Here is a 26,273-nt window from a genome sequence, read left to right on the forward strand (position 1 = left end):
GGGCTTTCCCATGGCCAATGGGCTAGTTACTTCTAAAGTTTCCACGTCAGAACAACTCTTTATTCTTACTCCAAAACTTACTTATTTGGCAAACAGTCCCCCATAAGCCTTTATAGTCTTACGTATGCCTTCCCAAACCTGTTGAAAGCTGAAGCATTTATACTTCTCCAGTGAAGTGCTATAACCTGCTCATTCCAGAGCGATTTGACTCAAATTCACTCAAAACCAGTCAGGTTAAGAAACCAACTCCATTTCTCTTAAATACTGGATTAATGATTTTATACTGCTGTATGGCTTTGCGTTAGCTTAATTTTCAGGACTTTTGTGTCCCAACTGGAAAAAGCTGTCAAAACTCCGCTCCAGCTCCAGATACCAAGTCTGCAGCGCTGGCATTGCTGCAGTCCCAGATGTTGGCTCAGTATTATCCTGGCTCTGGCAGAGCACCAGGACCTGTGGTGTAGGTGAGGATGCGCAACCTTCCCTCTGAATTGAGAGAAGGGCACAGAGCTGCAGTCCCTGTCCCGGATCCCTGGCACGGAGCTTTGATCAGCTGTATATCTCATTGTGAAGTTTTGTGTTAACGTCAGGCCCAGAGCTGTTCTCAAATGTGAAACACCAGAGCCAGACAACAGTTGTTTGGAAGAGAGAAATGTGTGTTCTATGCTGAGACTGCAAAGCAGCAGTTGCACTTTTAATTAAAACCTATGTCCTATATATCTTGGTGTGTTTGAGTGTTTCTTTGTTTTTAATGAAATTTTTAGATAAAGGAAGCTTTTTTAATTATACTTCTGCCTCCTGGTGCACTCCTTCCTTATTCATTTTTGCTATCATGACTCTTTTCAATTTACGTTAACAGATTAGGCTGTATCAGAGCTTCTGAGTATATTAAAGGTGACGGCAGCAAAACACAGCTCTGTTTCTTGATCTATTCAGTAATGGTCTCTTTAGTCACCCTCCTTTATCCCCTTCCCCACCATACATGCTTTAATTACTGGGACACATACAGATCTTCAGCATATTTGACAAAGAGTAATGAATGAAGGCTCAACACTCATCAAGCGAATGCCTCAACATTTGCATAAGTTAACACTACTATCAGTCTGTGGATCTGCAGGTTAAAATTAGGGATTTTTAACTTGGGGAATTTGATTAGAACAGCAATTCCTGAAGAGCTACTGTTCCAACAGATTTCCTCACATACAGCAGTTTGAATTTTGGAAGCACTGAACTCACACTCAAGTCCAGCAGAAGTCGGGGGAGGATTTTTGGCTGCTGGGAATGAAAACCTTGGGTCCTAGTGAATGTGCAAATATGAGGCACAGGGAAGCTAAAAGAAAACTGCAATGGGATCTGGAGATAAAGAAGGAAGCCAAAAGCTCTAAAATAAAAGTAAATAATTAACCAGAAGAATGCAGGGTTTAATTTCACTAGAAGTTACAAAATCAAGCAGCAAATCACATGAGAATTGAAAAAGATGGCATTAAGCAGAATACATGCATCCATGGCCCAGGTATTCCGATAAAAGGTTTTATGTTCATTATTTGGATGAGACATGAAGTAATTTCTTGCCATTAGCTTGATAACACAAGTAGCGATAGGAATTTGCCTGCTTGACAATTAATAAATTGATACAGGGAAGCAAGTGAACTATGCTAAAATGCTGGCAGTTAATTTTCCTGCCATTGCCTTGCTTGCTTGCTTCTTGCTCATGCAGAAGACTCCTTTAGTTTTCCTTTTACAGGACAAGAAGGACAAATTTTCCCCCATATGTAGAAAGCAGAACAATTTTAGCAATGCTAGCCCTTGAAAAGCAGGAAAACTTAGCCTGAATTTGCTTCCAAGGAACTGGGCATGGAAAAGGATAAACTGGGTGAAGGAGGTTTACTTCTGAGTTCCCAGTCCTGCTACAGAATTTTGTCTTCTGAGCTCCTTTTCCATCAAGACTCAGTATCTTACAAACTGCTTGCTACAGCTTTAATCTTCATGCAAAATAACTGCTAAGCATAAAGTGTGTTTACATCAATCATTCCAGAAATGTAAACAAATAGAAGCAGTAGAATTATGAATGAAGAGTTGATTAAGAAGTGACAGCAAAGATTTGTGATAATGAAGGGATGAATAGTGCTTGTTTGGAAATGTGCCAGTTACTTGCAATTAATTTTGCTGGCTACTCAGCAGGATACCTGCTGGCTTGCAAACAGAGTGGGCATTTTCTGCCCAGGTTGGTAGGCAACTACAGACTCTTCTAGACTAAAACACTTGTAATGTTTTATGACTGCGGACTGGAGTAACAAAAGCACAGTAGATCTAACAGCCCTGACAGCATTTGATATTAAATATCGATGCTCTAACCACAGACTGTTGTTTCAAATTCTTAGAGCCCTGGGTTCCACCAAAACTGCTCCTGCCTGCCTGCCGATGGGCATGCCCAGAGCCACCTCTTTGTAGGACTCATAAGCAAGACCTCAACTCAAACTAGGTAGAAGGTGTTCTCCCAGCTAAACAGATAGGAGGGCATCCTAGATCAATCTACCATGAAAATCCTCCTCTTGTGGCTGTGAAATGAACTCTAAGCCTCATAGTATGCTATAGAAAGCCCCTTTGACTCGCAGGAACATGGTGCAAGGTGTTCGCTAGCCACCTAGCAGGCCTGGGGACCGGAGTGCCACTGCGCCTGGTATATATGCTCATGCCTTATCACAGAAAGTCAGATTCTTACAGCAAAAATGAGTGCCACAAGGATGCTACAGCACAGGATATTCACTTGAGAAGGGGGAAATGTAGGTCCAGGATCCTGCTCCATAGGATGGCTACCCAGGAGCAGGAAGCCACTTGTCTTCCCAGTGAGCATATTTGCATATAGAGCCAGTTTTCTACACTGCATTCATTATTTCTTCTTTGGAGGTATGGATTAACTGAAATGAATAAGCTGAGACAATGTCAGATGTGTGTTTTCTGAAATCATACAGCAAATATGTGACAGACCCGGAAAGCACAGTCTTGGTGTAATGACACTCTAGTCTCTTATTCTGGTCACAAGCCCATCTTGCAGTCTGTTTCAATAAAACCAAATAACCCTAGATGAAACCTCTAGAAAAAAAAAAATAATACCACAATGTATCCACAGGGTCAATGAAACAATTCCCTCACGCTCCTTAAACGCTACAAAATGCACATTTTTATCTAACAGCTGAAGTATTTAACTATTCCCAAATGTAGGCTGATGACTAATCAATCCCCAGGCAATCAATCTATTGAATTTAGGAATAACCACCATTTCACATACTTTGTAATAGCTACTGTATGAGTAGAATTTCAAAATAATGTGCAAGTCTGAATGGGTCCAAGGTTTCCCTCTAATACAGACAAATTACATCAACATATTACAAAGAAAGTTTGAAGGTAGGATTATTAAAATTCAAAGTTTTTGCTGGTTATATGATTAGGAGCATGAAGAAAAAGCAGGAGGTGAGAGTGTGAAGGTAAGTAATAAAAGGAAACCAAATGATTCATTTAATTAAAGGGTTGATTAAACTTGAAGACTTGTTATACCTCACATTTTTCATTAGCAAACATTTCTATTTAGGGGATTTTAAATTTTTTTTTAATTGAAGTTCTTCCAGATACAGTGTGCAATTTACAGTGTGTGATTCATAGGCCCAACCCTGCTTCTTTCAAAATCCACAGGAATCTTTGCACTGATTAAAAAAGTCTATCATTATGCAGGCAAACAAACTTTTCTGATGAATTCTCACTTCAGCCATAATTTTGTGAATCTCAAATGATTTTATGTTAAAAGACCGTGGTGCCACAAAATTTTAGGAATGCAATTAAGTTTTTTTGCTTTATGATACTGCTCAGATGTAAATAATCTTAGGACCTACACACCGAGACCATAAATTACCTTCTCTATTATTTGTCCAGGTTCTATGTCATTGCAAACACTGGACATAGTCACATTATTGAGATGTCTTTCAGAGGGCCAGTTAATATAACCATATCTGCTGGTTTATTAGAACAATATTAGAAATTAATGAGGTTGCATTTAGTTGGTGCCAAGTAATTAAATAGAATGTAATGAAGTGCTAAATATATCCAAAACTTTAAGCTTTGGTCTTTTAATATAGAACTTGTGTGCATGAGAGAGAGCAAGAGAAAGAGAGAAAAAGAGTCAAATCATTTAAGCTTTTATAGCCCTGTCTAATTTTCAGCCACCCATCCATTACAACAGGCTTTTCCAGATTTCACTATGTAGCTGAAAACTAGAGAAATGAAATATTTTTTAAAGTTAGTAGTTGCCATGTGTGCTGAAAGTGCCCTAGAACCTTGGAGACTTGGCTCACCTAACATTTTAGTCAATTAAAACTCTTAAACTGTCAAATAAAACTTGGTTAAAACTGTGTGTGCACAATCATGCACACACCCATACAAAACAACTGTTGGGTAAAAAATGAACCTTTCCTCAGAAGCACCTCTGCATACAGAATTTGAAACATCAAGGTCCCGATTACTAAGTGAATCTTCCCCAAAATCTTTGGTCTGTAAAATTTTGCAGAAAAATCTGCATAACAGTGAAGCTATTTATCTTTTACAATTTCTGACATGTACAGCCCAAAGGCAAACTCTTTCTTGGTCCTCAGAGCTCAAAATGGAGCGAGAGAAAAGCTGGTTCCTGGAATGGTCTAATTCCAGATCTATGCCTGGCCTTTGCTGGATAGAAACTGGAAAAGTGAAATGCTTAACATGTTCCCTGCCCTGAACCGTTCTACATTCTCTGCCTGTTCGTGAATCAGTATGTAAGAGGTATCATTTACTCCTTCCAGTCAAACATCACAATTTAATCTATGCGAGCCATGCAGCATTCAAGTAACTATGTGGCTAATTTCAGCCACAAAGCAATTTCAGTCCCAAAAGTTCTGTATTGATTTCAACGAGAATTAATCCTGCTCAGAATCATGCTTCAAAATCCTGGTTCCAGTATCTGGGAACAAAATGAATATCATCCACCGCTTGTTAAAATAAATGCATCAGTAAAGATTCATCCGTGAGAAAAATTTCACAGGTTACATGTGCAAAAATGCACATATACCAGAAGATATATGCCATATTTTAAAAGTGTTAAAAAGCACACCATTTTACTGATAAAAACACTTAAAATCTCTCTCTGTGCTTCTCTTGGGAACTTTAAACTCAAATGACTCTGATAAAATATGAAAGCTTCCATTGATTTATTGTTAATAGCAAATAAATAAATTTAGGGGAGAAAATGTACTTTGAGATATTATTGTCACTGAGGGACCAACAATAACTTCAGCTTCCATATATCTGTACAGAAATCTGTTGAAAACCTCATTTACATATTCATGGCCATGGTCATTCTAGTGGGGAATGCCTATAAGCAAAATTTTTCATTCCCTTACTATCCTGTCTAGTTTACAGGAAAAATTTCATCATCGGTATTTAGCTAAAAGATTATGTCCTGGTTTCAGCTGGGATAGAGTTAATTTTCTCCCTGGTAGATGGTACAGTGCTGTGTTTTGGATTTAGTATGAGAATAAAGTTGGTAACACATGGATGTTTGAGTTGTTGCCAAGTACTGCTTGCCCTGATTCAAGGACTTTTCAGTTTCCCAGGCTCTGCCAGTGAGCAGGTGCACAAGAAGCCGGGAAGGAGCAGAGCCAGGACAGCTGAGCCAGACTAGCCAAAGGCATATTCCATACCACAGAACATCATGCTCAGCATATAAACTGGGGGAGGTTGGATGGGAGGGGCTGTGCCCACGTGCGTGCCATAGAGGTGCTGCACAGGCTTAAGTGCAAGGATGTACTGACCCAGGTGGGCAGTTCTGAGGTGGGATGCAGGAAGGCAGAGTCATCCCAAAACCTGAGATTATCCTGGGCTTGATTTTCAGAAGTGAATGCCCAAAGCAATCCAATGCTATAATTGTACAGTAAAGGTATAGGAAAGTTGCCAACTACATTGCTGAGTGAGATCTGGAGCTAGCAGCCTTCACGAAGCGCACAGTTCCAGCAGTCACTATAGAAAATACCCACAGAATTCACCCACAAACCAGGAAGGGCCAGAGGAACCTTGCCGGAGTAGGCATATTTTAGTGACAGTTGTCCAGCTTTCCTGGACAATTGGTTTTTCCTACCAACTGATTGATCATGTTGCATGACACAGTATGTTGTACAACATTAGCTGAACCTTTGGATAGCAAGTGCTCAAAAAACCATTTTGGCAAAGACTGAAGATGAGCAAGTTCTGATGCTTAATCAGTACTTAGCTTCTGCCGGAGACTGATATGGATCCAGAAACGAAGTTTTCCCTTGCCTAGGTCTGCTGAGGAATGTAATCAAAGAAAGGTATAGTCAGAGCACATCTACCACACGCTATTAAGCTAGGCTCCTACAGAATCAAGCGGTTATGGGCACTTTACTTTTTTAATTAGGAGCTCTAATATCCTGGTATAACACCAGAGAAAAACAACAGCCTGAGTCAGGTCGGGTTCAAGTTCTTCACTGGATTTAGCACCTTTAAAAATGGCATTCGGTATTTAGGTGAATTTGAAAGGATGACAATACCTCTGAACTTTTGGCCTTTGATGACGATATGCCCCCATTTACCTATCTGTATATTTGATAACAACTATCTTTACCTTTGAGGTCTACAGATCAAAGGCACATTTTGAAATGATCCCTAAGAAAGGAGATCCCTACTAACTCTGAAAGTTAACTTGGCCCAAACAAACTTCACATTAAATGTGAAATTTTCATGATTTATGCAATGTGGGTTTCTTTAAGAATTTCCTGGAAGGAACCTACATGTGCCACGTGTAAATCCTCTGCCTCCATAATGGCCAGTTAAATCCAAGTGTGACGTAATTCCATACGGGAGATGCGCTCTGCTGCATTATGCCATGTAAGGTGTGTCAGATTATTTTAATTTGTGTTATTCAAAGGCATGACCTGCTCATGGGATAAACCCAAGGCTGGCTGGCAACCTCACAACATGAGACGTTCACTCAGAGGCTGGAAAAGAAAAATCTCCCAAATGGCTCCAGAAATCACTATTTCTTGTTAAAATGCCATTGAAAAAGATCTTTTTTGGCTTTTTTGTGTGGGTCTTTGTGCTTCCTGAAAAGCTTCACTGCCAGATGCTGTAGCTGTAGCTCTAAAAGGTTTTCCTTTGCTTATTCTAATGTTAATAAAGAAGGAACCAGGAATAGTTTGAACTGCTTTATTTGTTAAGAATATTTCTGGCAGTGTATTTGCCTTGAGGACAAAAACCCAATACACTACCAAGGACTTCTGTTTTCCTTTTTCTTCTGTTGCTTTGTTTATTGCTGGAGTATTTTGAAATATTTTTATTGCAAATTCTGTACTCAATTTAGGGCTTAAAGTAAATATTATGCTCTACACTGATACTAAAATAAAGCTTGTAGTATAGAACCCACTGGCAGCAGAGTGTGACTTATATTTCATATTTCACAAATGTTATGGAGACTTACTTAACAGAAAATCATGGTTTCACAGCCTAAAGCTTGTTATTTAAAATCAACTTTTTTTTTGGTAAATCAAGCTCAGCACTACATAGCAATAAAAGTTTACCTCCAGTACCTCCATAATTCCCTACAGTCGCTGTGTTCTCCAAGTGCTGAATAACAACACACTATTGAAATGCCACTCCGCTTTGCCAAACAGGAGGAAAATGCCTCAAAAAGCATTCTTCCTTTCTAGTTTCACAGCCTATAAATACAAAACACTGGAGATTTATGAGTGAAAAAGCAGAAAAAACACACAACACCAGCCCACTCTAACACATTGTTGCAACTGAAGGCTTGTTAAAAAAAAGAAAAAGTGGTATTTCCCTCAGATGATAATTCACTCTAAGTAGAATTATTTCACAGCTTTTTCATGCAGATTCACTGCCGTATGTTTTGCCATAACCCATGGAAACAAGGTTACCGTTCCCATGGTTTAGGCACAGGTGGTGATTTGGTTTATCGAATTTCAGCCTGGAAAAAAAAAAAAAATAATCCCAGGGAAAGCTGGGCAGCTTGGCTCCCTCCAGAGCTGCCAGAGGGAAACACGAACCTCTCGGTAGCAATTCCTCAGCCTTCTAATGCTCAGGTGCAATGCCTGTGGAGAGCCCTGTTTCCCCTACTGCCTGGAGAAGGAGCCTACATACACGATGAGGTGAGCTCCAGACCAGCTCCTGGGTAGCCGGCACCCGCTCATCTGTACCCTGCATGGGCATCCTCGCTAGGGGTGCATTTGTGCCTTCCTCCCCTTGGTCACCTGAAGGGACCTTGTCTAACTGCGGCTGTAATAAGTCACTGACAAAGAGCAATAGCAATTCACTTCATTAAATGATCAACAAGAACTACAGGTGAGGATTTACGGTTTCCAGAATCCCTTGCACTGGTAAGCTGAAGCATAGCACTTACAATATAAAATCCTTGGACAGAAATTTAGACCTGTTTGCCCGGCAGTTACTGCAGTGGGGTCGTTGATGCCCTTGGATAAGGTGGCTGGGTACCAGTTCAGATAAATATTAAGTGGAACAATAAACTTAATGGCTCTTTTGAAAAATGCAGTGTCGCTCTGACTCTGATCTGGTTTGTTTAACAGTGAAAAACATTTTCCCTCATAAACTTTGTATTTTTTTCCTTTACATGGACTTAGTTCAATTGGAGGCTTCTCACTCTGTGCTGCTGAAATAAAATGACTTAATGTGTACCTTTAAACCGGGTCATTAATCTTCCATCATTCACCTCCTGTATTATGCCTTAGCTTACAGTTAATGGAATATTTAACTGCCTTAAGAGGAACAATAAATTGAAGTCAGTGCTTCCCTTTAAGTTTTTGTCCATAATTTCACCCAAATAAAAGAAAAATTGTTGACTGGGAACCATTGTGATGTTTTCTTAATAGCATTTTATTTGTGAGTATACAGTGAAATTCCATTTCAAAATGTGCTATCGAAAAAAGCATGGCTTATAAATCCCTGAGCCTCAAGCGCTGCACAGAATATAATACACAGAAGGGCATTTCCTTGGTTATCCTGGGATACCACATGGCTTTTAGTGCTATCTGCAGGGTTCTAAAAACAAAAGCTTTTCTTGCTTGATGCTGAATGATATATTGTTTAAAGGAAAGCGTATCTTTGAGGACAGGTCTCCTCAGAACACTTACCAACAATCTGAAATCCCCCTTCCACTGTTCACACCCCAATTTCTTTCCCCACAGAGAATTTGGATAATAGCAAACCTTTCCTGACCAAAACTTCTGCCTAATTTTTGAAGTCTGCAGCAGACTCTGAAGATAACACAACAGGTAGAAACCAGGCTGTAATAATTTTCTACAGAAACTTCAGATTCGTGGGCTATTGCTTTAACCCCAACCGTTCTCTCACAGGATGCCCATGGAGTTTGCTCCAGTGAGGAAGGGTGAGACCCTCTGCTCCACCAGAACATGCACATCAACGGCACCACCGAAATATTGTTTGGTGGAGATGTAGGATGAGATCATTACATAAGGAAGTTAATTCCCCACTGTAGCCAACTGCACACAGGGAACCTCTCTCACACAGCAACTGCCCAACGACCCACCCAGGCTGCAGCCACCCTGACACTAACCATAGGACAAAACCCAACAGTGGAGTCCTTCCATCCCATTATGTTTGCCAAAATTGTGCACATGTAACTTTTATGCTTTTGTTTTGCCCTGATTGTGCCACAGCTTTTAGAAAAATTCAACCAAGACCATCCCAACAAAGTCTTCCAAAATGCTGGTGTAAACACACGAGCAGGTCTGAGGCCAGTTTTGCAATGTGCTAGGGAAACGGCAGGTCCGTGAGTTTCTGGGGATACTACAGAGACATATTGCCCACTGCCTGACTCCCTGCTGAACACTCTTTTGCAGGCTGACTTATTAATTTTATTTTATTATTTTTTTAAGGAAGCATGCCTGAAAATGTTAACAGGTATCTGTTACTGCATGTATGACATTCATCTGTGCCTGCCAGGAAAATGGTATGTGCTCTGATGCACGCAGGTAATGCTAACACAGCTACAGAAGAGCCCAAGGGCTTCCTTATAGCATTGAAAACTACTAAGAAGAAACGTAAATGAAATGTAAGCGAAAATGCTTTCTTTGCTGCCTGATAAACTTTTTTGTATTACAAAATGAAGAGAAAGCATTCTCTTGTCCCACTCTCCATAAGAATGCTAGATGCTGTGAGGCTTGGGTTGAGAGGTGGCATGCCCTACCAGCACTCCACTCAAGATTTCTTCCTGGCATCTTTATCAGCCTGATGTGAGATTCACAGACGCCTCTCCTTTCCTCTCACATTTTGCTACTATTTCTTAGTTTACCTGGTGCTGTATGAGAGGTTCCTAATATAAAGGCACTGTCTCAGAGTTCTCCTTAAACACCATCTACAACCACTCCACCTCTCTCTTTCTATGGCACATTCCCAACAGTGTCCCAGAATAAAACCTTCACAACGGAATGATACCAGGCTTACCGTTTTCTTTAGGGATGCCTTCTCAAAAGCACAGTATTTTGGTAAATGAATTGCAGGTAAGATTTTTTTCTTCTGACATTGGACAAAGATTTGCTAGTGAAAGGGAAAAATTGAAAAATACCTAACAGTTCTGACCAGCTCAGTTTTGAGCTGCATACATCACCTGGTGGTATAATGCAAAGCAACATGATCTGTGGATTGAGGTACCCATAACCATTGGAGTTTCTTACAGTTTATATTTCAGCTACAGGAGTAAATGACCCTCTATCTGTTGAAATAAGTCTTTCCAATTAAGGTAAATCACCCCCATAGTTTGTAGGCAGTTGCCTGAGCTGGAAACATTTAAATATATACCTGACCCAAAGGGAAAGAAACTTGAGCAGCAACGGGGCTGAGGACCAGCATCACTGCCTCCAGCTGGCTCAGGATGAATGCCGGGCAGCTGCCTGAGACATACAGGGCCAGCAGAGCTTGTCCCTGCTTGTCTGCAGAAGCCTTTTCAAGTGGGAACGTAAAATGTGACAGTTGCTTTAGGGGAGAAAGTCCTAATGACCAGTTGGAGGGCATGTCCGATCAGTTTGTAACCAACTTCTGAGGGCAGATATTCGGCCTGTGTCCTGCCTGCAGCTGTCTGCCTGTTTCCCAGTGAGATTTTTTCTGCATGAGACTCTGGCTCCCCCAGTTATGTGCAGGCAGCAGCTTCCTGCTATATATGCTTTGACCTTGCCCAGATGGCCTTCATGGGTCTCAAATCCTTTCCTCATTCTGCCAGCAAGTACAATTTCTGGTGGCACATATATGCCAAGAAGTAGGATCAAACTGATAGGTACATATGGCACAGTGTGGCTCCCGGATTTCACAAGGGCAGACTTCCTACAGAGAGCCAGGGCAGTTGTGCTGTTACACATGCTTCACGTATTAAATCACAATTACTGGTATTTACCCTCTAAGGAGGGAATCTGGCAAAATTAGGAGTGGACCCAGTGCCTCTGAACCAGATGGCCTTTGAAGAACTTGTCCAGGAAACCATGTATTTGTATCAAGTAGGTTTCAGAGGATAAATGCAAGCCAAAAATCTCAAGTGCCTCTCCAGCCTTTGCTCACTTATCTATTGCATGGGATAGGTCCCCTTTCAGTCTAACTCAAGAAGGAACTAACTTTCAAAATTACATTAACATCAACAGGATGTAAACTGCAGGTTTTTTGTTGGCCTCAAGCAATAGGATGCAGCGTTACAAGTGTGGGGGGAATTTTTCTGGTGTTTTTTTTTTTTTTTTTTTTTTTTTTTCCCAGTGTGTGGTTGTTTTTTTTCCTCTCTCCCCATTCCCCCCCCTCCCCCCCCCCCCCCCCAATGGGAGAATGTGAAAAAGACTTCTTTTCTGTGTATGACACACATGATTAGGTTTTAGTATAGAAATCCTGCAAATGGCAATGTATAAAGCAGCGCAGCCTCAGTTTGTGGCAGGGATTGGGTTATTTGGCAATGAAGTGGCATATGCTCTTGCTCCCAGTGAAGTTGGTGGCTGGACCATACCCAGGGTATTAGCGGCCACCGTGTTGCAGTTAGCATCTGCCAGCTGCTATGCCAGACTCTGCAGTCAGCCTTGGTGATGCCAGAGAAATTTGTGCCAACACATGCAAAGAACACAGAAACCCTTATCACTTCTGTTGTCAACATTTGTAATCACAGATGTCCAGGAAAGCAAGGTGGGAGACTATCAGGAACTCAGAAAAAAGTTCAAGACAGATCGCTAGAAATTGCTTTCCTCTGTCCCTAGTTCCTGTACATGAAAACATTTAATCTCTTTAGTTTTTAACACTAAACTCTCTGTTATCAGGGAGCCTCTGGCTTCTTTAAGGATTTACCAGAGAAAGATTTCCAGGATTGGTATGGCTGTTATATTCTTTTAGATGTGGAAAAGCATAAACACATACCAAAGGGATCCAACCATATTTCACCGTGTATTGCACTCCTGCGTGAAGCACTGGAGTTACATACATACTCTGATCAGAAATGGCAAGAGATCAAAATACGCTCATCAGCTTGCACGCAGTGTGGCTTCACATGGTCTGAAAATCTGCCTTTGTCCACTGTGAGCAAAAGCATATGCCACTTCATTGCCAAATAATCCAATCCCTGCCTTTGTCCACATCTCCTATTTAAAAAGTCAGATAAGACCACACACCCCTATATAATTTCATGCTTTGCAAGCGTGGGTCAAGATACTGCTTTCAGCAATGCTTTTTGTAAGCAGATGTGCTGCTGCACCTGATCAGTGCATGGCATTTGGTGGCAGGGGCAGCAGCACCCAGCAAGCACTGTGGAGTGCACACACGGTGCCTCTCCACGTGTAGGGCTCAGCTCTCTTCCTGTTAGGATACCCTGGTACTCCAGAGAATCAAGATTTGTCCCTTGAGAGTGTCTGCTCCAAGTCTTTGCTGCTATTATACTGTAAACTTTAAGCCAAGTTATGAGTAAGCCCAATTAGGAAAGTGTCATTATTATATTAAATCATATTAAATATTGAGAGAGCATAATTTACACATAGTTCGCATGCATAATCTCCTTCCTAGGGAAAAACAGTGTAACCCTAACCTGATATTAAAACTGGAGAGAAAATTAATCTGCATAATATGAAATGATTTAATGTCTAGATCACAAAAAGACTTTGCAGGTAGTGAAAGTTATTCAGGCATCAGGCATTAGTAAGGTAGCTTTAAAATTGTTTGTATTAATCCTTAAAAACCATTGATTCTACCTGAAATGGTATTTTCTTTTCACAACTGCTGTTCAAACAGATAAAAAAAAAAAAAGAAAACCAAGAAAGAACCAAGGCTTGTATGTCTTTTACAGCATTGCAAAGATTTAACTAAAAATGTTGTCCCTTTCATCAGCTGTTACAAGTGTTTTGGAGTAGAAGCTTATCTAGTGTCCTCCTCTTTTTCTTTCTCTAGATTTTGAAGGTTGTAAATGTTTGAGTAGCAGTTGGCAATGAAAATCCAAGTGCCGTAACAGTTTTTGGAAATTTCTGTTCTAATCCTAAGGACAGTAATAACAAATTGCTATAAAAAGGTCAAATACCTTGTGATAGTTCAGCTCATTGGTCACTGACTAGTTAATGGCAACTTTATCCAGTTCTTGCATGCTACGCGCTTCCTTGGAAAATTTTACTTGTAACTCCTCTTGCCCTTGTGACATTTAGAGAACAGGGATTTGCCTTTCCTCCCAGGTTTGAGATAGAGAATGGTAGCAGTGGAAGATGGTATGTGACACGAGATGGATAAGCAAGGAAAATATCAATAGTAGTTCAATATACACAGCAGTGAAGGGTCAAATGGGCTAATACACAGTGGCATGAAGTATCAGCATTTCCAGCATGCACATGGTATTTTTCAGAAGCAAAAGGCACAGCCCATGGAGCATCACATCTGCATTGCCATTCTGAGCACTGAGAGCAATCATGCAAGCCCTGACAGCATTTTGGTAGGCATGGCCCGTTGTGATGAGTTGTAATCAGCATTTATTTCGCCAGTAAAAAGAGCTCTAAAGTCAATGACAACAGAAACACAATTTTTCCTGTTGATTTCTTGCCTTTTGTGCTCCTAAAGTGGCTTCTTTTCATTTCAGCCCAGGGAGACCCCAGCTACAGTTCACTTCCATCATGACACAGCTAGGAAAGAGCAACTCCTTTCAGCCAAACCCTTCTCCTCCTGGAGACATTTCATACTTAACCCTGGCAGTCCCTCCTTGATGGACAAATCACCATCAGGCCAGTACTTACTGCTCAGGACAAAAATTGTGTATAGTAGGTTTTATGTGACAAACTGCTGATTCTAATCCCTTATTATTGTAATTTAGTGATCATAAAGGCAATAGGTCTGTTAGACCCAAGCATGCTGCAGATGCATTTTGTGTTTTAGAAATTCCAACCATATCTCCTGCTCACCTGGTAGATGCTATGAACAACCAGGTGTTGAATTTGGGAGGAACTGTCACATTTCTATCAGTCAAACCAGAACAGAACACATTTCTTAACGTTTTGAGCCCACTTCTATTTGTTTTGTGTAGAACAAAGTTATTCTAAAAACATCTATAAAAGCCCTATTAAACCACAACATTGGAGGGTTCTAAACCAGTTCCAATACTCAGTAGGAGCCTGGACTCTGACCTTTCCAAGATACACTACCAACGATATACCTTATAAACCAGCAGAGTCCTTCTATCCATAAGATTAATGTGGGTTGACTTAGACCGTGCGCTGTTGTAGCATTAGACAGATGTGATGGCATGGCACCAGCTCAGGAACTGGCTTAACTGTTAAAGATAAAATAGCCTCACTGAAACCAGGGAGAGCTAAGTATGCACTAAAATAAAGCAGGTACTTAAGTGGTTTGCTCAGTCAGGGTTATAGCTGTGAAAGATGGACCGCAAGTTAAGGCTTCAGTTGTTTCCAGCATGGCTGTGCAAGAGACCCAGCCCCGAGATGTGTAACAGACACGAGTGAGAAAAGCATTGGCTGTGCCCTCATGCTGAAGGCAGACAGAGTGAACAGGGTGCTATGCTACAGGTTAACCTGAAAGTAGCATTTAACTGGCCAACGTCAGACGCACGACTCTGTTTAGGCTCCCAGACTGCCCACCTGTAGACACCATGGACAGGCAGAAGCTGCCTCATACCCAAATGCCGCAGGATTTAAGTACCGCTGGAACCCATGTTTATCCTGCCTGCAGGCATCACGTTAACAGACACTTTCAAAGCAACCCGGCAAACTAGCAGAGTGGTTTTTTGGCAAAACAGGCATCTGGAGAGCAGAGAGCAAGATGAAGATACCACTCAGATCAAACAGGCAGTGTTTTGAGGACTCTGTTACTGCCCCAGTGCTTCTATGGCCCTAGCCTACTGGTGGCCAAGCAGAAGGGACAGTGTGCGGATGTGACCGGGGGAGCTGTCACTTCTGGCAACTGTGCCCCACTACAACCACTTCATTGCAACATCCCTGACACCCAAAGAGCTGCAATTTGATCAGTTCCTGCACTGATATTAACAGACCCACAGTCCAAGATACAAACTATGTCTGAGAGAGAAGGGAAATGTCTAGACTTTTGCTTTAAGGGTTTTAATAGTTTTATTTCTCCTGCACAGATTATAGAGCAATTTCACTGTCTCAGGTTTATATGGTGAATAGAGAACTCAGTTTCAAGTGATTGGGTTTAGATTTCCAAGTAGCTGTTAAAATAGAGCCCAAATATAATGGAACATTGCTGTCATCTAAGGGCTCTTTGGTGTTCTTCATGAAAGGAGCTCAGTTCAAAAAGGAATCAGTACCTACAACCTAAAATATCTCAGCACATTTGACAACCTCATTGAAAACCTCAGTGGAGAGGCCTGTTCTCAATTTTACAGGTGACAACTGAGGCAGAAAATGTAGGGCTGGGAGAATGCTTCTTCCACTGATGTTCACAACTTACTTTGAAGAAGTCTTCGCCCAACAGTTTTGCTCATATCCCATACCAACAAAGCGTGTGGGCATATGCTGAACCTTAATGGTGTGAATTTTCCTGATTAATTCTTTGCCAGTTCCTCACAGGATCCTCTGCCCTAAAATTCGTTGATGATTTGGAGCTTGGATTCACACGGAATGTGGCACATGAGTGAGAAAGAAAAAGGGTAAAAAGAGTACAATGGTTTATTATTTATTTCTGTTTCTGTTTTGATGGCATTTTCTATGGCTTTATTGAAGTGCTCATTAGCACAGTCTTGTCTGTCTTGTCATCTACTGAGGTAAAATAAAATTTGCATGCATCATGAAAAAGGTCAGTAAAGCGCCACCCTCTATGTTCTTCATAGAAAACCCAGAGTATTGCTGATACTGTTGCCCCTCTGTGGGTTTTGGTTTTTTTTTTTTTTTTTTTTTTTTTTTTTTTTTAATGCAAAGATTCAGCCATACATCCCAGAAACGGTGTGTGGGGTATGAGGAATTAATCAAGAGCAAACTGTCAGAGACCACAATACACACAGTACTTTAATGGTAGCAAGTTCCCAAGTCTTATCACAGCATAAATAGAAATGTCTCATTAAAAAGACTGTACACTGAATCCTTTTTATCAATCACCACCTCCTCTACTTTTCTGTTCTCTCCCCATCAGTGTTTTGGTTTGTGATCTGCTTCTAAAAAGCTCAAATTCTCTAGCTGGGAAAGCACAAAATCAAATTTCAAAGTTAATACCCTATTCTCACCTTCGTGTATATTTTATTTTGTTTTCATTTTTAGCTGCAGTGTAATTTTTTCCCCTCTCCCTTGAGAAATTTTGCTTGGAAACAGACCTGAAACTTTGCAGTTTTTATTCCCTTTTCCCTGACTGTCCTAATCCTTATAATATATAATTTTGAATTCTTTGTGGTTATTGAAATGCTTCTCTTTTAATCTTTGAACCGTCTTGCTGGCTGAGAAATAGGCTGCAATACTGATACTGAATAACAGTAGAAAGATAGTAAAATGGTTATCACATGAAAACCTCACCAAAACAGATCTCCATATGGCAAACGGAGCAAATTTTTTGTGGTGGTATGAAGGGGAAGCTGAACAGAACAAGCACAGAGAGAAGGATTTCATTTCTAGACAAAGACAACAGCAACACCAAAATATTTAAATCCAATTTCTAAAAGAGTGAGAAAGGACTTTGCTACACACCCTGCACGGCTACTGCTAGGGCTGGTTGAATTCATAGCTGCTGAAGCCATGGCAGGCGGATGACCAGGGGACTGTGCTGCTTCCCACAGCGCGAGCTGCTCCCCAGATGCTCGGGTACCTCTGTCCCCACTCACAGCCCCCACCTCATTAGTGGGGTGAACATCCCCAGGGGAAAGGGAATTCAGAAACCATGTGGAGCTGAACCCCCATACTGCCTAGCCTACGCTTTTAACGTTTGAGGAATAACCACCCTGAGTGTACCGTAAAAGAGCAGCATTTACCATATCCCCTGCTTCTTGCCCCGTACCAGGCACTGACTTGCTCAATGATCCACCTGCCAGTTGTGGAAACAGAAATCCAGTATTATTTTGTTCTCTTACCAGGACCAACCTGTGTCACATTTTATTTAAAGAATCCATAGTTATTAGCTGAACATCTTCACTTTTGGCTGACCCCAACCTATAAACTATTCGTAGAAAAGAAAACTGAAGGATAAATTACATTCTTCTGCTTCTGATGTAGATAAATATGATCATATAAAATTACTCCTTCATTTACGGAAATTGCCTTTCAGTCTTAAAAGAGACATGTGTGTCCATTGTCCCTCTTTCTTGATCAGATATTAGTATTTGAATCATCATCTCTGTGATTCACAGTATGCACCCTTATAATTTTTCCAGCTACATGTCTTAGTAATATCTCCAGAGAGAACTAATTATGCATGCAAAGACGACTCAGAGAAAAACTGCTGCTAACAAATCATCCAAAATCCCAGTTCTTAGTGTTTTTCTTTCCCTTCCTGCACTGTTATGATCATTTCGCCCATTTCAAACCTCTAAATTTTAACTCTTTTACCTCCACAGTCCCTGCTTCCCCAGTATCTTTCTAAAGGAATGATACTAATAACAGAGGAAGTTCTGATCATGTATTTCTTTACGGCTAAACTAAGAAAAGAATAAGATTTCAAAACCTGTCCAGTAAAGACACATTTGCCTTCCTTCCCAGCCCCCCCTGCCCCCTCTCCGCCCCCGCCCCGCTCCCCTTTACACCCCCCCCCTTCCCCCCCAAAGGAATCAAGTCAAGGAACATGTAATAGAGGGATAAGGGAGACAAAAATCAGAGAATGCAGAAAGCTAGGATCTAGGATTAGACTTTTTTGTTAGATTTGAAAGAGTAAAAGCCCTGATCATCATTTAAAAAGAGAGCCATCGCCACCTTCACAGAACCTCAATGTGACTTTACAGCTGGTCAAGAGATTGCCCACAGATGATATATCTTAGTGGAAAACACATTATTACACCAAGCTACACAAGGAGAAATTCATATTGCTTGGATTATCAGTCTTTAAATTTTCTGAACGGTGTATTCGTTAATTTAAGGAATGAGAGATGATTATGCAATGCTTTTATTATTCAAAGCTCCTAGTATTGAGCCATAAGATTAAAGTTTTAATTAGCTGTTGCCAAAACATATAAGGTAGGACCATCCCTAGCCCCTGCTCTCTGCCTGGCCAGAGACCCCAGGTCCTACAGACTCCCAAGGCTTTCAGCTCCTACTGAGGCCAAGCTCCCAGGACCCACAACCTTGCTGCTATGAAGGCAGCAGACTCCAAATCAATTGGGAAAAAACTGACAGAGAAATCAGAATATCCTTGGCACTCCTAAGAGTCCATAAGGCAAGACCCTACAGTGCCTGGGTCAGTGCCACTTCATCGGGCACTACAGTACTGTTAAGACTCATGCCCTTGCACAGGGTATTCAGCGAATGATGCTGCACCAGACTGATCACTTCACAGACCCTTTCGGATCCTCTTTTCTCTAGTTTTTTTGTTTGTTTTTGTTTTTGTAATATATATAGGACCCCATAACTGAAAGTTTGTTATAATTAAAGGTACTGAGTTAATTCTTCAGTTTATGGAGTCCATTAGGATAATTCAAGTTTATTTAATAATTAATGGCCATTTCAAGTTACTTGACTGAACAAGAGTAACCCGTACACCCAGTACTCAGAGGAGTACCCAAATCCCTAAGAACTCAGTTGGTTAAAACTAAAGGCTTAGACGGAAGGATTTTGCAGAATCAATGTGCAGGGATCTGCCCTTGCAAGGCTATCCCAGGAGTTTTACTGCCAGAATTTCCTGTTTGGCCTCATTTCTCTGACATTTCCTGATGGTGAGGTTTTTTCATATGGTGCAATGGTTCCTTAGACAGATGAATCCTGACTGCTGGTATTTGCAAGTCGTATTTAACAGAATTGTGTAACAATAATTCAAAAATGTGTTCACATTCCCCCTTTCCTAATCAATAGCTAAAGCAATTGGCAGTAAAAGTCAAATAGGAAATTATGAAAGTATAAAAGGTAAAATTACCCCAGAATGCCACTCTCAAAAGTCTAGAAGAGACTGATTTCATTACAAGTTATTTCCCTAGGTTTGGGCTTTTCTCAGTTGCTGATGATTGATGCGGCAAATTTTATTTTCACATTTAACAGATTTTAATCTGTGAAACGTTTCTGTATCAAAATGAATCTAGAGATGCTTCTTACAAGGTTTACCTCCCAATAAACTTGTGTAGACTTCTCCCAAGCTGGCAATGCGCCTGTCATTTCAAGTTTAGCAGCAGATTCTCAGTAACAGTTAGAAACGCTGTACCCTTGTGACAGCTTTACGGTGCAGTAATTTCACTTTGTCCATAACCTTGAAGAAGCTGCAATCCAGGTTACTACTGTCACATTGGAATGCAGGGGTTTTCTTTCTTACATTAATTCTATAGAGCCATAAGTGAGAATAATTAAAACACAAAGTTAAAGTTTGGGAGCCCAGTGCAACACCTAGAAGTCAATATAGCTCGCCTGACATATGCAGCCATGTTGCTTCTCAGCTGCCAGAGCTTTTGCCCTTAACACCTAAAAATTGTACAACAAGGTGTGGCAATTATTGCGACAATCTGTACATATACTACAATATACTCAAAAAAGCCCAAATAGCATCCCTTCCCTGAGGATTTTCAACTCCCAACAGAAGGTCGTGACTGTGCTGAAAGCACCATTCAAATCTTTCAACATCACAAACAAAACTCAGGGTAAGAAATGTTTGGACCAGCTCCAGTATTTTCTACCACTTGGGTCTGGGGATTTCCACAGTGAGAGTTAGTGTTTTATCCTGAAAGCAGATATTTACTTTTATAACAAAAAAAAGTCCCACAGCAAAATCTACCCGGAAACTGAATTGCTCTTTGAAAAAATTTGGACATCAGCAAAAATGGAAATCCTGACCACAGCCATTTCGTCTGGCTGCACACCTCTTTGCACAGAATGATGTAGTTGGAGGACAGCAAAGAATATTAGAGAGCAGAGAAGGATTCATCTAAGTGCTTGTGAGCTTTTCTATCGCTACCTGCATACAGAGCCACCTAGAAAGGGACAAGAATAATTTCAAGCATACAGTTTTCTTCAGTTTTGTGTTTTGAGAAACTGGCTACAGCCTTGGCTCATCACTAACAGAGGTGCAGCCTACACGACTGCCTGTGATGGCTCTGACCCTCTCTGCAACCCTTTCATGCCCTGCACAAAGCTTCTCAGAAAGGCAGGAAAGCTGTGGCACTGAAAATACAAGGGCCTCTGCATACACTGTATCTGAACATTTCTATATAGAAATAAACGTTGTGCAAATAACACTGGGTGATCATAACACATGCGAGTATTTGCTTGGATAAGGCACAAGTGGAAACTACAAGAAAAGATACAGCATTGTGAGAGGCCAGAGAACTTTACGTGCACTTCTGGCATCCAGACTTTGACAATGCAGGCAAGTTCCCCCGTTTCAAGCAGTAGCTGTTGTTACTCTATCACATAGCTGATAAATATAACTAACTTATATCTATCATTGCAAAATGATATTTTGAAAGCCCCAGATTTATAACTCGTATTATTTGACCTATCCTCAGTAGCCCATACACCAGGTGGAATACTGCCCATATTCACCCATGAAAGGGGTATTGCTCATCTTCTGAAGATAAAGGCAAAAACCTGTCTTCATAAAGCTGGCAACGTAACTGAACATGGAGGAAATGGTGTTTTAAATCAGATGTGCTACAGTTTTCATGGTTAATGCAAGTCTTTAAACTTGATTTAGGTAACACATGTCTCTGTTACTGCAGCAGGATTTGCTCTAAGATAGAAAAGGCATTGTTTGATTGAGGGCTTGTAGCTTTAAATAAGAACAATTAAAATACATTTGATGTTTGAAAACACACACACACTCGTTCTGTATTGACTTTTAAAATCTGCCAAGCGAGTCTATTGAACCTGTCAATGGGCTCATGCGATGATTATAGACAGGAACACAGTGACTTTATTTTGAAAATATACAGGAAATGCTCTTGTTCTGGTAACTCAATTTTAAGATCAATACTGTTCAATTATTTAGTGTTTTATCCTTACTGATAGTACAGACAGCACCATTGTGTGGTACAGATGAGGGAGGCTCTAGGTGTATTTATCAGATGCTGCACACTGTATGACAGACTGAAGTTCACACTTGTTAGGCAGCTTAGAATACATTTTAAAGACATTACCCTGACTCATCCTAGGGAGTTGTGTTTCTTTTTAACTTGTGGCAGAACCATCTCTTAGCCATTCCCACTGGGCATCACTGAGATGTCGGCATGGGGTGGAGTGGGGTGACCTCAACCTCATCACGGCAAGGCAACAGTGTGGGGTGGCATTATCTCAGGCATGGAGCAATCCCCAAGATACTGGTCCCAACAGCTCTTTGATAGCATGGCCTCAGCTGAGAAAACATGCTGGGGAACTGGAGAGAAAACCAGGACAAGTGACTAGCAGAGAAATGATCCATGAACAGTTGGATTCAGAGAATGGGCTTTGTTAAGTTTTTATGTGAAGCAGTAGGAGCTGACCCTTCTTGCACTTACTCCAGGATGGAGGCTGTAATGGAAAGGTCTCTGCCAGAGGCATTTCACAGACACTTCATGTCCCAGCGATTTTCTGTGGGACAGCATTATCACTTGTCACTAAATATTTAAGAAAATTATGCAAGAAAATACACACTGCCATTACAACTTCACACAGCAGCTGCCATCAATATTTCACAGGCAGACTTGGCATAAGCTAGAGCTTGAGGATTACTTGACATTTTTTTTTATTTTTTTTGGCTTGCTGTTCATCATCAATTAATTAGAACTCATAACTTGGAACTGAGTCTTGTTTAAGGACACCCAGAAGCCAGTGGCACTAGTCATTTCATAGTTTCGTATGTCCTTTTCTCTGGCTGTACAACATTCAGAACAGTATTGTATCATACAGGAGATGAGCTGAGCTTTTGCTAGTATTTGGAATAGGATGATTTTCTATACATTAACTTTGCTAATGTTTTTACAAATACATTAGAAGCAAACAGAAGGCCAAGGAGCATCTCCATCCTTTACTGGATGTGGCAGGGAACATTGCCACAAAGGATGAGGAAAAGGCTGAGGTACCCAATGCTTTCTTCGCCTCTGTCTTTAATAGCAAGACCGGTTACCCCCAGGGTACCCAGCCCCCTGAGCTGGAAGACAGGGACAAGGAGCAGAATGAAATCCCCACGGTCCAGGAGGAAACGGTCAGTGACCTGCTGCTCCAGTTAGACACACACAAATCTACAGAGCCAGATGGGATCCACCCCAGGGTCCCGAGCGAGCTGGTGGAGGAGCTCGCCAAGCTGCTCTCCATCATTTACCAGCAGTCCTGGCTAACTGGGGAGGTCCCAGCAGACTGGAGGTTAGCCAGTGTGAGGCCCATCCACAAGAAGGGCGGGAAGGAGGATCCAGGGAATTACAGCCCTGTCAACCTGGCCTCGGTGCTGGGAAGGCCACGGAGCCGGGAAGGCCACGGAGCCGATCATCTGAGTGCCATCATGTGGCAGGTGCAGGGCAACCGGGGGGTCAGGCCCAGCCAGCGTGGGGTTATGACAGGCAGGTCCTGCCTGACAAACCTCATCTCCTTCTATGACAAGCTGCCCTGCCTAGTGGATGTTGTGGCTGGTGTCTGCCTGGACCTCAGTAAAGCCTTCGACACCGTCTCCCACAGCATCTCCTGGAGAACCCGGCTGCCCATGGCTGGGACTGGGGTCTCTGCGCTGGGTAAAGCCCTGGCTGGCGGCCGAGCCCAAAGAGCGGTGGGCAATGGAGTCACATCCCGCTGGCGCTGGGCACAGGGGTGTCCCCAGGGCTCTGCTGGGGCCGGTGCTGTTTCATGTCTTTACCAGCGACCCGGACGAGGGGATCGAGTGCACCCCCAGTCAGTGTGCAGGTGACACCGAGCTGGGCAGCAGTGTTGATGTGCTGGGGGGCAGGAGGCTCCGCGGGGGTCTGGGCAGGCCGGGCCCATGGGCCAAGGCCAACTGTACGGGGGCCAGCAGGGCCGCGTGCCGGGCCCTGCCCGTGGGCACCGCAGCCCCGCAGCGCCCAGGCCGGGGGCACAGCCGGGGGAACTGCCCGGCGGGACAGGGCCGGGGGGGGCTGGTCGCCGGCCGGCTGGGCAGGAGCCCCCAGTGTGCCCAGGTGGCCAAGGCGGCCAGCAGCAGCCCGGCTCGTGTCCCAGACGGTGTGGCCAGCAGGGCCAGGGCAGGGACTGTCCCCCAGCACTTGGCACTGGTGCGGCCGCACCATGAATCCTGTGTTCAGTGCCGGGCCCCTCACTGCCAGAGGGACACGGAGGGGCTGGAGCGTGTCCAGGGCCGGGAACGGGGCTGGGGAAGGGGCTGGGGGGCGGCTGAGGGAGCTGGGGGCTCAGCCTGGAGAGGAGGGGGCTCGGGGGGACCTGATCGCTCCCTACAGCTGCCCGGCGGGGGCTGTAGGCAGGTGGGGGTCGGTCTCTGCTCCCAGATAACAAGAAGAATCAGCCTCAAGCTGCACCAGGAGAGCTTTAGGCTGGGTATTAGGAAAATTTTCTTCACTGAAAGGGTGTGAAGCATCAGAACAGGCTGTCCAGGGAAGCAGTGGAGTCACCAACCCTGGAGGAGTTTAAAAAATGCATAGATGCGGCGTTTAGGGACATGGTTTAATGGTGGACTTGGCAGTGCTGGGTTAACAGTTGCACCCAATCATCTCAAAGGTCTTTTCCAACCAAAATGATTCTATTATTCTAACTACATCTTCTATTTGGAGTAGCACAGATCACTTTGAATGTATGAAGCCTGAGCTCAGTATCATAGAAAGTAGAATTTCATTTTGAAATTAATTGATTTTTGTTACCACTACAAAGGCAAAAGTGAGCACTCATGCTCTGGATTAACTGCCCCTGGAACATGCTATACTGTGAGAACATGGGATAAATGTGAATATATTTATCCACAACGTTCATGTGTACCAGTTCATGTACACCTGCCCTGTTTGCCCATCTGGCACCAGACTGCTCATTGCGATGAAGCCTGCTTGGGCTTCCTCAGTCATCTTCTTCGGACCTGGGTGATGCTTCCTTCCACACAGCACCACAGGCACAGGCAGGTGGGTGTCTTAGTGACCCTCAGCAGAACCATGGCACAACAGAACTGTTGTTATAATAAAAACTCTTTTTTAACCTACACCCTCTGCAGACCAGGTCGCTTTAACACATTAACCTTAACGTGAGCTGAAGAGACCGAGGCAAAACCGAGCCCTCCAAAGCGGCACGGCGCAGCCGCGGCTCACCCAGCGCTGTGGCAGCCCGGCGCCCCACCCTCTCCCTCAGCTCCCGCCAAGCCTCGCTGCCGCGTCCCGCCACCGCAACACGCCTCATTCTGATTGGCTCGGACGCCCGGGCCCCCAGAAGGAGCCGTGGGTACGTGACAGGAGCACCCGGCACCGATGGCCGCCTGCTCCGCAAGGTGGCGCGTTGCGGGAGGGGGCGGCGCCCGGCCTTGGGCAGAAATCTGGCACCAGTCGCACGGCCGCATGTCTGAAATCCTCCCCATTCTATTTAGACATAAGTCAATTTAACGCCTGTTTAGATCAGTGGCAAAACTCCTCAAAAGAGGAGCCAGGACTTCATCCTCTGTGGTGGTAGGGCTACTGTGCAGTCTCCTTTTCCCCGTTTCTCTTTTCACAATGTGGGATCTCCCCCCCCAGAAGATTACTACAAATACGTTTTGAATATAACTTAAATCTACAATGAATGCCTTGCAGCATTTTCTATAAGCGATCAGACTCTAAATTAGTGTAATTCACCCTGGCAATGCATTCCACTGTAAAACCTTCATTACTGAAAACACCTTAAAGAATATTACTGTTTCTCCATTGATTTTATGGATGACTGAATCCTTGAAGTTTTGTGGCTGAGGTCTGGAATGGACTTTTTCTCTCCTTTGGTTATCAGCAGCCACAAATTGTATAATTCATGTCTGTGCAGTGAATAAATATGATAGTGTTGAACAGTAAATTGCAGTTAGGAATCAATACATTATATCCAAGAGTGTTTATGGAGAATGTTTCCATCCCCTCTGAAATGATGCAATATGGCTGTATTTCCCCCTCGTTCTCAGATTTACTGTTGTTTGCTGGCAGTTCGTTATGTGCAATGGTTCTGCTGGAATTTGCTAAAGAAAATTACCAGGACATTCCTTTGTTGCTATTGTACTGAACTGCTCCCAGTGAAATCCCAGGGCAGACAAATTTAATACATTTATAGATGTCAGTAATCTCTGTCTAGAGACTACCAATACCCCTCCTATTAAACCACAATATCCACACAATTAATTGATCAGTTAAGAAGGAAAAAAAAAAAAAGTCTTGCAGTTCACTCAGTCTAACTTTTCTGATAAGTACTTCATTCAGACTTAAAATAAAGGAAGTAATTTTCTAGTTACAAATCATCCTATGCTAATGTGTTATTCTGCCATAATTATAAGGATATTAGTTACTTTAAAAAACCCCAACAAAACACATTAAAAGCACAGTCTAAATCGGTGTCACAGGATACATATAGATTGTGCAGAGCTATGGAATGAAAATAAAAAGTGCTTTGTCATACCACTTGATCTTAGCAAACAGGAACAAATTTTCTATTTGGACTATGCCT

The sequence above is a fragment of the Falco rusticolus genome, chromosome 10 (genome assembly GCF_015220075.1).
Source record: "Falco rusticolus isolate bFalRus1 chromosome 10, bFalRus1.pri, whole genome shotgun sequence".
Classification (NCBI taxonomy): domain Eukaryota; kingdom Metazoa; phylum Chordata; class Aves; order Falconiformes; family Falconidae; genus Falco; species Falco rusticolus.